Source organism: Rhincodon typus, chromosome 25 (genome assembly GCF_021869965.1).
Source record: "Rhincodon typus isolate 14 chromosome 25, sRhiTyp1.1, whole genome shotgun sequence".
In the NCBI taxonomy this organism is placed as follows: Eukaryota; Metazoa; Chordata; class Chondrichthyes; order Orectolobiformes; family Rhincodontidae; genus Rhincodon; species Rhincodon typus.
Genome location: NC_063356.1, coordinates 2,561,215 through 2,570,703, shown reverse-complemented (window position 1 = coordinate 2,570,703; position 9,489 = coordinate 2,561,215).

Below are 9,489 nucleotides of genomic sequence, written 5' to 3'. Positions count from 1 at the left end.
CCCAACAGCACTCCCATAACCCCAGCAGCACCCCCATGACCCCAACAACACTCCCATAACCCCAGCAGCATCCCCAGACCATACAAACCTCCACCTGCTGCCCCTGAACACCCCAGCACTGATGGAATCTACTCCCCTGTCTCTTTTTCCTGATCTGACACCTTCCAAACCCAATCTAATACCCACGTTGACCCAACACATCCCCAGTCCCAACTTAACGCCTCCTCCCCACTGCCCCAAACAGAGACCCCTCCCCCAACTCTCTCACCTGTCCTAAGCACTCATCCGCTTACCTGGAACTCTGACACCCTACTCATGTGACACCCCCATCATCCTTCATCTACCTGCCACTCTAACCCCCCCCTATTAACTTTACATACCAACTCTTTCATAGTGGTTGTCAAAGTGTCTGGTGGACATTGAAAACCACAGAATATGGCACATCTACTGCATCTACTGGATATGGTTTCTCTGAAGATGCTCTTTGCTGCTGGATTTGAAGATTCCTGACAGGTTCATATCAGGAGTGCAAGTCCTTAACCTCCGCATAAGTGGATACTTTACAATTCAATCAGGGTCAGAATATCTGGGCCTTTTTCATCTGGGCATAGTTTCATAGATTCGTAGATTCATAGATTCCCTACAGTGTGGAAATTAACCCTTCGGCCCAATGAGTCCACACCAAACTTCGGACATTCCTTCCAGACCCATCCCCCTATAATCCACCTAACTTACACATCCCTGGACTGAGAGAGGAAACCGGAGCGCCCAGAGGAAACCCACGCAGACACGGGGACAACGTACAAACTCTGCACAGTCGCCCAAGGGTGGAATCGAACCTGTGTCCCTGATGCTGTGAGGCAGCAGTGCTAACCACTGAGCCACCGTGCTGCCCAAATTATTATTTGTAGTAATTCAGCTTAGATGTTTCCAGGAGCTTTAGAGGCTTTGAAGATGAGGATGCTGTGATTAAGCTGAGGCTGAAATTGTCTGAAGGATGAATCTGCCACATGTTCCACATGGTAGGCTACTCTGGAAGGTTAGATCTCATGGAATCCAGGGAGAGCTGGAAAATTGGATACAAAATTGGCTTGATGGTAGGAAGCAGAGAGTAATAGTGGACGCTGTGACTAGTGGTGTGCCTCAAACGTCAGTGCTGGGTCCGTTGCTGTTTGTTATCTATATCAATCATTTGGATGAGAATGTACAAGGCATTATTAGCAAGTTTGCAGCTGACACTAAAATAGGCAGTATTGTGGTCAGTGAGGAAGGTTATCAGAAATTGCAGCAGGATCTTAATCAACTGGGGAAGAGGGCCGAGGACTGGCAAATGGAGTTTAATATAGATAAGTGTCAGATGTTGCATTTTGGAAAGTCAAATCAAAGTAGGAGTTTCATGATGAATGGTAGGGCCTTAAGGAGTGTCGTGGAACTGAGGGACCTTGGAGTTCAGGTGCACAGTTCTCTGAAAGTGGAGTCACAGGTAGGCAGGGTAGTGAAGAAGGCTTTTGGCACGCTGGCCTTCATCAGTCAGGGCATTGAGTATAGAAGTTGGGAAGTTATTTTGCAGTTGTACAGGATGTTGGTGAGGCCACACTTGGAATGTTGTGTTCAGTTTTGGTCACCTTGCCATAGGAAGGATATTATTAAACTGGAAAGAGTACAGAAGAAATTTACCAGGATGTTGTCAGGACTCAAGGGACTGAGTTATAGGGAGAGGTTGAACAAGCTAGGACTTTTTTCTTTAGAGCGTAGGAGACTGAGGGGGGATCTTATAGAAGTGTACAAGATCATGAGAGGCATGGATAGGGTGAATGTACTCAGTCTTTTTCCTAGAGTTGGGGAATGAAGGACTAGAGGGCATCAGTTTAAAGTAAGAGGGGAAAGAATACATGGGAACCTGAGGGGCAACTTTTTTATACAGAAGGTGGTACGCATATGGAATGAGCTGCCAGTGGAATTGGTTGAGGCAGGTACATTAACAACATTTAAAAGGCATTTGGATGAATACATGGATAGGAAAGGTTTAGAAGGATATGAGCCAGGTGCAGTGAAATAGGGTTAGCATGGATGGATATTTTGGACGGCATGGACCAATTTGGGCCAAAGGCCCTGTTTCCGTGCTGTAGGATCCTATGACTTTTAGACTCTACAATTCTATGTTGTTCTCTTGATACAGGCAGCAATAACTGTCTTTTGTCTCAGACCTTGAGGGTCTCTTGGGCAAGTTCCAGAATGACAATAAATAACTTAGTGAAATAAAGTAAGGACAGGGGAAAGGTGTTGATGGTTTATGAGACTCCCCTCACAGTGATACACAATAAAACAATGAATGATGTTTTTAATCAATCAATAGACGAAATATATCAGGCACTGAATGTATGAGTTTCACTTTCAGCATTTTTTCAGAAGGATCAAGTTTATATGAAATTTTAATTATCTTTTGACATCCTCCTGTCTATTTGCTGAATTACTTTGAATACTTTTGGTCTGAGGGAGTCATGAGGGACAGCTATTGGGACCTACTTATATCCATTAGGAGTCACGTAAATAGTGCAAGGGTCTGATGCAGAGGCCACTGGCTGGTAACAGGCCATTAACACTTAATTCTCCAAAGCAAATCCTTCCTGAGTGAGCGCTGCATCGCGGGAGCTGATGTCTTTCGATGAGAAGCTAATCTAAGACCCAGTCTACCCTCTCCAGTCAGTGTATAAGATCCCAATGCACTACTCAAGACAGAGCCAGAGGGTTCACCCCAGTCTCCTGACCAAAACCTATCCGTCAATAAACAACATTAAATCAGATTATCCAAATTATCTATTGCTCTTTGTAGGGTCTTCCTGTGCTCAGACTGACTGCAGCATTTCCTCCATTACAACAGCTCAAAAACACTTTGTTGGCTGTGAAGCAGTTTGGGATGTACTGAGATTTTCATAGGCACTATAGAAAAGCAATTCTTTGCAATACCCTACAATTCCACAACTTTCTGAGGTCTCTGCACTCCTCCAAATGGGATTTCAGGAGCATCTTTAATTAGAATCACTCTACAACCAACAGATGAAATATATCAGGCACTGCATGTGAGTTTCACTTTCAGCAAGCTCTGGAATTCCCTTTTCTTCCAAACCTCTCTGCCTTTCTCTTTCTCCTCTTTTAAGATAGTCCTTGAAACCCATCTCTGGCCAAGCTATTGGTCAGCTCTCCACTTTTGTCCTTCTGTGACTCAATGACGAATTGTATGTAATAACACAGCCACAAAGTGCCTTGGGATTCTAAAGTCATCATTTAAATGCAAATTGTTGCTGCTTCCTCTCTGAAAATGTATCAAACCAGCAAGTCCTCAAGGGGCAACAAAGGAAGTCAGGAATTCTAATTGACTCGTTGCTCCCAAATTAACTAGGTTCTCTCTTTTCTCATGTAGCGTTCAGTTTCCCATTTCCAATGTATGCAGTCTATTATTCTAAGAGCGCTGCAGTGGGAGTCATTGACGAGATCCAGGAATAAAGACTGCATCTGTCACAAATGAAAGGGCAACAGCTCTTCACACTAATCCCACTGATCCCTGTCATTTCCTAACCAAACCACAGATACATTTTCACTCTCAGAATTATCTGTGTATTAAAGGGCAGTCTCCACACAATGCAGAGTCCAATCTGATTTTACTGCTCATCCCAGGGATTTAGGCAAGGCCACCATTTACTTTCCCTGCCAATTGCCCTTAAGTAGGAGTTATAAGACCATAATAAGAAATAGGAACAGAATCAGGCCATTTGACCCATTGGGCCTGCTCCACCATTAAATAGGATCACAATTGATCCAACATTCCTCACGTCCACTTTCCTACCCTTTCCCCGCAAACATCGATTCCCTGGCTACTCAAGAATCTATCTATCTCAGCCTTAAATATGCACAAGGACTCTGCCCACTCTGTGACAAGGAGTTCCAAAGACTCACAGCTCTCTGAAAGAAGAATTGCCTCCTCATCTCAGCCTTAAATTGGTATCCCTTAATTCTGAGACTATGCGACGGTGGGTCTCTCATACAAAAACCCTAAACTTGTAAGCCTATAATTTCTATAAGAAGAGTCATACTGGAATCAAGTGTTAACCCTGTTTCTCTCTCCACAGATGCTGCTACAGCTTTTGAGTTTCTCCAGCATTCTCTGTGCGTCTAAGCCTGAAATTTATATTAGACATTGCAGCATAATACAACATGAACTACACTTTGAAAATACTCCGAGACAACCTAAGGTTGTAAAAATGTTATATACAGGCAAGTTTTTCTTACCTTTTATGAATAATACATGACATTTACTGCATTTCTACATTCTTCCATTTGCTATTTCAAGGCAGATACTTATTTTAAATGGATTGATGTCCCTCTGGTCAAAGAGTGTTGTACAATTGTGTTTGCTTTGTCTGATGGAGGCACATACTCTAGAAACAACTGTGGAGTTTCAATGTGTGGATCAGGTATAAAAAAGAACTTAACATTAAAACAAAAGTGCTGGTGTGAATGCGTTTGTTTAAATAAAGACACATATAGTGGAGTGAAATTGATCTTAGGCAAGAGACCAATCAGTTGTAGTAAATCTGCAGGCCCTTTAACAATGGATCAAATTTCCATTGAAATCAACAGAAAATAATATTATGTGGCTTTGCCCGTCTCTACCCTTGTTCCAACATTCAGCCCTACAACTCTCTGTGCTTGAGCTCCATCTTGACCATCTTTGATTTTAATGGCTCCATCATTCAGCTACCTGAAAAAAAGAAGATTCCATTGATATAGCACCTCCACCACCAGATGTCCCAAAGTGCTTTACAACCAATGCAGTACTTTTGAAGTGCACTCACAGTTGTGGATTTTGGGATAAGTATTGATCTAAAATACACTCCTTAAATCTTTGTTCCTCTCTACCCTGCTTTCCTCTTTTTTTAAATTCATTCACGGGATGAAGGCATCACTGGTTAGGTCACATTTATTGCCAATTCCCAATTGCCCAGATAGTTTTTTTTGTTTATTCACTCACTAATGAGGGTATCATTGGATCAGCCAGCATTTATTGCCCATCCCAGAGGGCAGTTAAGAGTCAACCACATCACCATGGGTAATGAGTCACATGTAGACCAGACCAAGTAAGAATGGCAGATTTCCTTCCCTAATGAGCATTAGTGAACCAGATAGGTTTTTCTGAATATGCTGATAACCACACTTGACCGTTTCATAAGCTGAGTAAAATTCCCATGAGAATATCACAATGACCAATTTACAAGATAAGGACAAAAGAATTCACACCATGTTTTATCATTAACAGAAAATAAGTATTTTGTTAAAGCACATTTAACCTTAACAAATGGCCAGAAACTAAAAGAATTAGAAATTTACTACTCTGCAACTTAAACCTATAAAAGCCTGTAAAAACCCCAAATACACATTCACTCATTCATGGGTAAGACAAATAAAAGACAGACAGTTTGACACAAATATTATGAATGGAAATATATGTAGGTAGGGAAAAAAATAAAGATCAAAAGTTCACATTAAATTGTTTGTCAAAGATGTTTTTGATGTTAGTAGTGATGACACGCTGTTGGTTGGCTCTTCATGTCTATATCTGATTTGCTGGACCTAGGTCTTTTCTTCAAAGAGGATTCTTTCATTTCAGTTTCTTGGTTTCTCTGTCTTTTTATTCACACCAAGATAAAAGAGACAGAAAGGTGTTTTTAGTTTACAGGCTCTGGAGATCTCTAGTTGTGATGCACTTACAGATTATTATTTACTCACTCGTGGCATCTGGGCATAGCTGGTTGGGCCAGCATTTATTACCCATCCCTAGTTGCCCCTTGAGAATGTGGTGGTGAGCCACCTCTTGAACTGCTGCAATCCACAAGCTATAGGTAGATCCACAATACTGTTAGGGAGGGAGAACCTAGCTATGATGAAGGAATGGTGATATATTTCCAAGTCACGCTAGTGTGTGTCTTGGAGGGGAACTTGCATTAGGTGGTATTCTTTGTCAAAGACCTGTAACAAACTGTATTTGGACCAATCTAACGGCTTTCATCAGGGAGGTTTTCCCAAGTCAAAGACCCATCGTGCCATTCTGCCTCAAAATATCTTCCTCTCTGCTTTGAAGAGCAACATTGTTTTGCACAACTAACAATATGAACCATTTGAAATTTCCTAGCTGCAAAACTCTTCAGTATTTCAGTTCTATATAGCAGTGTCCGACTTATATTTCAGTTTATGGAAAAAATATGTGATCCCTTACAACAGTGGTGTCAAACAGCACTTACTCAGCAATAACATGCTCATAGGTTGTTTCCACCAGGGCCACCCAGCTTCTCACCTCATTATAGCCTGGGTTCAAACATGGACAAAAGAGCTGAAGTCCCTGAGGTGAGGTGAGGTGAGAGTGACAGGCCTTGATATCAAGGCTGCACTTGACTGAGTGTGGCATCAAGGAGTCCTAGCAAAACTAGAATCAATGGGAATCAGAGAGAAATCTCCACTGATTGGAGTTGGACCTAGCACAAAGAAAAATAGTTGTGGTTTTTGGAGGTCTATCATTTCAGTCCTGGAGTTTCTCTACAGGAGTTCCTCAGGGTAGTGCTCTAGTCCCAACCATCTTCAGCTGCTTAAATGCTGACCTTTCCTCCACCATGAGGTCAGAAGTGGGGATGGGGGCTGATTGCACAATGTTCAGTACAATCTGCAATTTTTTCACATTTTAAAACAGTCCATTTCCACATGCAGCATGACTTGGACAATAATTAAGCTTGTTATGTTAATGCCAAGGAAATGGCAGGCAACAACCATCTCCAACAAGAGAGATACTGACCAGTTCCCCATTACATTCAATGTCATTACTATCACTGAATCTCCCAGCTTCCCCTTCAAGTCCTAATTTGGAACTATATTGCCATCCTGTTATAATCAGTGGGTCAAAATCCTAGAACTTTCTGCGAACAGCATCTTGGGTCTACCTTCACCACTGCAGTGTTAAGTCTACCTTTTCTTGTGGTTAAATAGGGACGAGCAACCAAAGTTGATTTTGCCAGTGATGCTTACATTCCATGAATGATTGGGAAAAAACAACTTATGAATAGTTTTGACCAGTTTCTCAATCCTTTAATCAAACTTTCTGGGCTTCCTTTGCTGTTCCCATTTTGGTTGCTGTGATTATTTTTCATAAAATGTTTGTTCATGAAAGAATATCATCACTACATATCCATAACATCTGGTTATTTAATGACTTTTACAATTTGCATTCGAGTTTCTCTAAATATTATAGGAAAAATCTTTCACATGTCTCAGTAAACCATATTCTTCAGTGAAAATCTCTACCCTGAAGCAGAGAGTTAAAATGGGGATGTTAGGAGTAAGAGTAGAAAGTTAGGGGGAACTTTTGCATCCTGAAGAAATACAACAGAAATAAAGTGAAACTTGCTAATCCTCTCTTTTATTGTACAAAGAAAGGAGCTACTTTACTGAGTGATGAGGAGTTGGTGGATGGGACATTGAAAGGAAGGTCTGATGGATTGACGAGATTAAAGAGGGCAGGCCGTGTATTGAGAGTTATCCCCCAGTGATTGGTGATCAGGTATCGAGCGTGTGGACATCTGGATGGAAAAGGGTTTTATAGAATGCTCATTTGCACCCACAGAGTCAGCTGCAGCTCAGACTGTAGGGCAGGGGTAAATTAAACTTTAGGTTTTGATTCTGACAAGAGGTTGAGGAATGACTGTGTAGGCTAGGGAATGGGAATGATCTTGTTTATGCTTCAGTCATGACTGTGCTTCAGTTGGTGGAAAACTAGCAAAAGGCAGTGAACTCCCTTCCGAGTCCTGACTGACTACAACGGTTCCACAAGGCAGCTCACTGCCATTTCCTCAAGGGTAACTGGGGATGGGCAATAAATGCTGGTCTAGCTAGCAATGCCCACATCCAATGAATGAATTAAGAAAAAGCAGGATAGTTCCCTCTGGTACCTTGGCTAAAATTTGACATCAATTAAAATCACAGAAAGCAGATTAACTGGTGACTATCATGGTGCTGCTTTTGGGATCTTGCCATACACAAATTTGCTGCCACAATTGCTATATTGTCATAATGGCCACACTTCAAGAAGTACTTTGGGTCATCCTGAAAGGCACTGTGTAGTACCACATGTTTGCAAAAGTGTGAGGGCTGTACATAAGGTTTAACATATGCTGCACTCACTGAGGGTATTGGTCATTATCCAGCAACAGCCTCTGTGCAGATGCTCAGTCACACAAACTGCTCAATCCCTCCTTTAGCTGGGGGTAAGGTTTCCAACTCTAGTGCATGTATTCCTGGAAGTTTCCAACCACACCGCTCCTACTTTCTACTGTTGCTTGCGCTCTACATCAATCTTGACACTATATCTGCTCACATCCAAAGAGAGTGAAAACTCTCTTCACTACCCAATTGCAAGATAATTGGCTGTGAAATTTTGCTTGAACGTTCTCTTGTGAAAAATCTTGGGATATTTTAATTATGTCAAAAGTGCTTTATAAATGCATCTCATTTTTGTTATTCTCAGCCTTTTTCTCACCAATTATTTTAATTAATAGACAAAAGCAGTCAAATACAATGAACAGAAAAATTTGCTTTGTGACTACATTGATTTTTTTTTTCTGGGTTTTGCTGACACAGTGTCTTAGAGATTGACCTTCAATTCCAGGAAACTCCAGGGCTATCTGGAGGAGTTGGCAAGCCAACCTTGCCCTGGGGAGTTGGTGACATCTGTATCCATGACACAGAAATAGAATCTGGCAGGAACCTCATTAACCTGTTACCTTTCCTTTCAATGATTAATTACTGTGCAGTTCCCTGTGCATTTCCACAGATCAGGCCCCGATTGGGATTCACAAACCAAATCAAGTCTTTCTTTTTGCATCCTTTGGTTTTTTTAAATGTCATAGAATTTTTTTTAATGTTGAGCTTGAAGCCAGGAGGGTGGGAGCTGAACTGCTTTTAGGTAACCACAGGTCCCTTTGTTCCTCCGATTGTTCCTTACTTACTGATATAGACCAGACTGATCCATCCTGTATTTTGCTGAGTTAGCTGGACTGAGTCGACACTGTAACTAATTTCTCCCCTCCACTCCCTCCCACAATTTCTTCAGGTTAAGAACAGATCACCTCTGTTCATTTTTCAAATGTGACCCTGAGCTTCTGGACACTTGTCATTTATCTCTTCGACTTGTTCCCACACTGACCTTTCTGTCCTGATCCTGGTATAATATCCCAGTGAAGCTCAACGTAAGCCAGCATCTTGTTCAAATGGGCACTTTACAGTGTTCTGCAGTCACACTGATGAAACGTTTTGAGAAGATTTGTAGCTCGGGTTGTGGATGACGTTGCAGACTTGCTCGTCGAGCAATGCTGACCTTAGCAATAAAACCCGAAAGAACTGCAGATGCTGTCAATCAGGTTCAATGACATAGTATCTGGAAAAACTCAG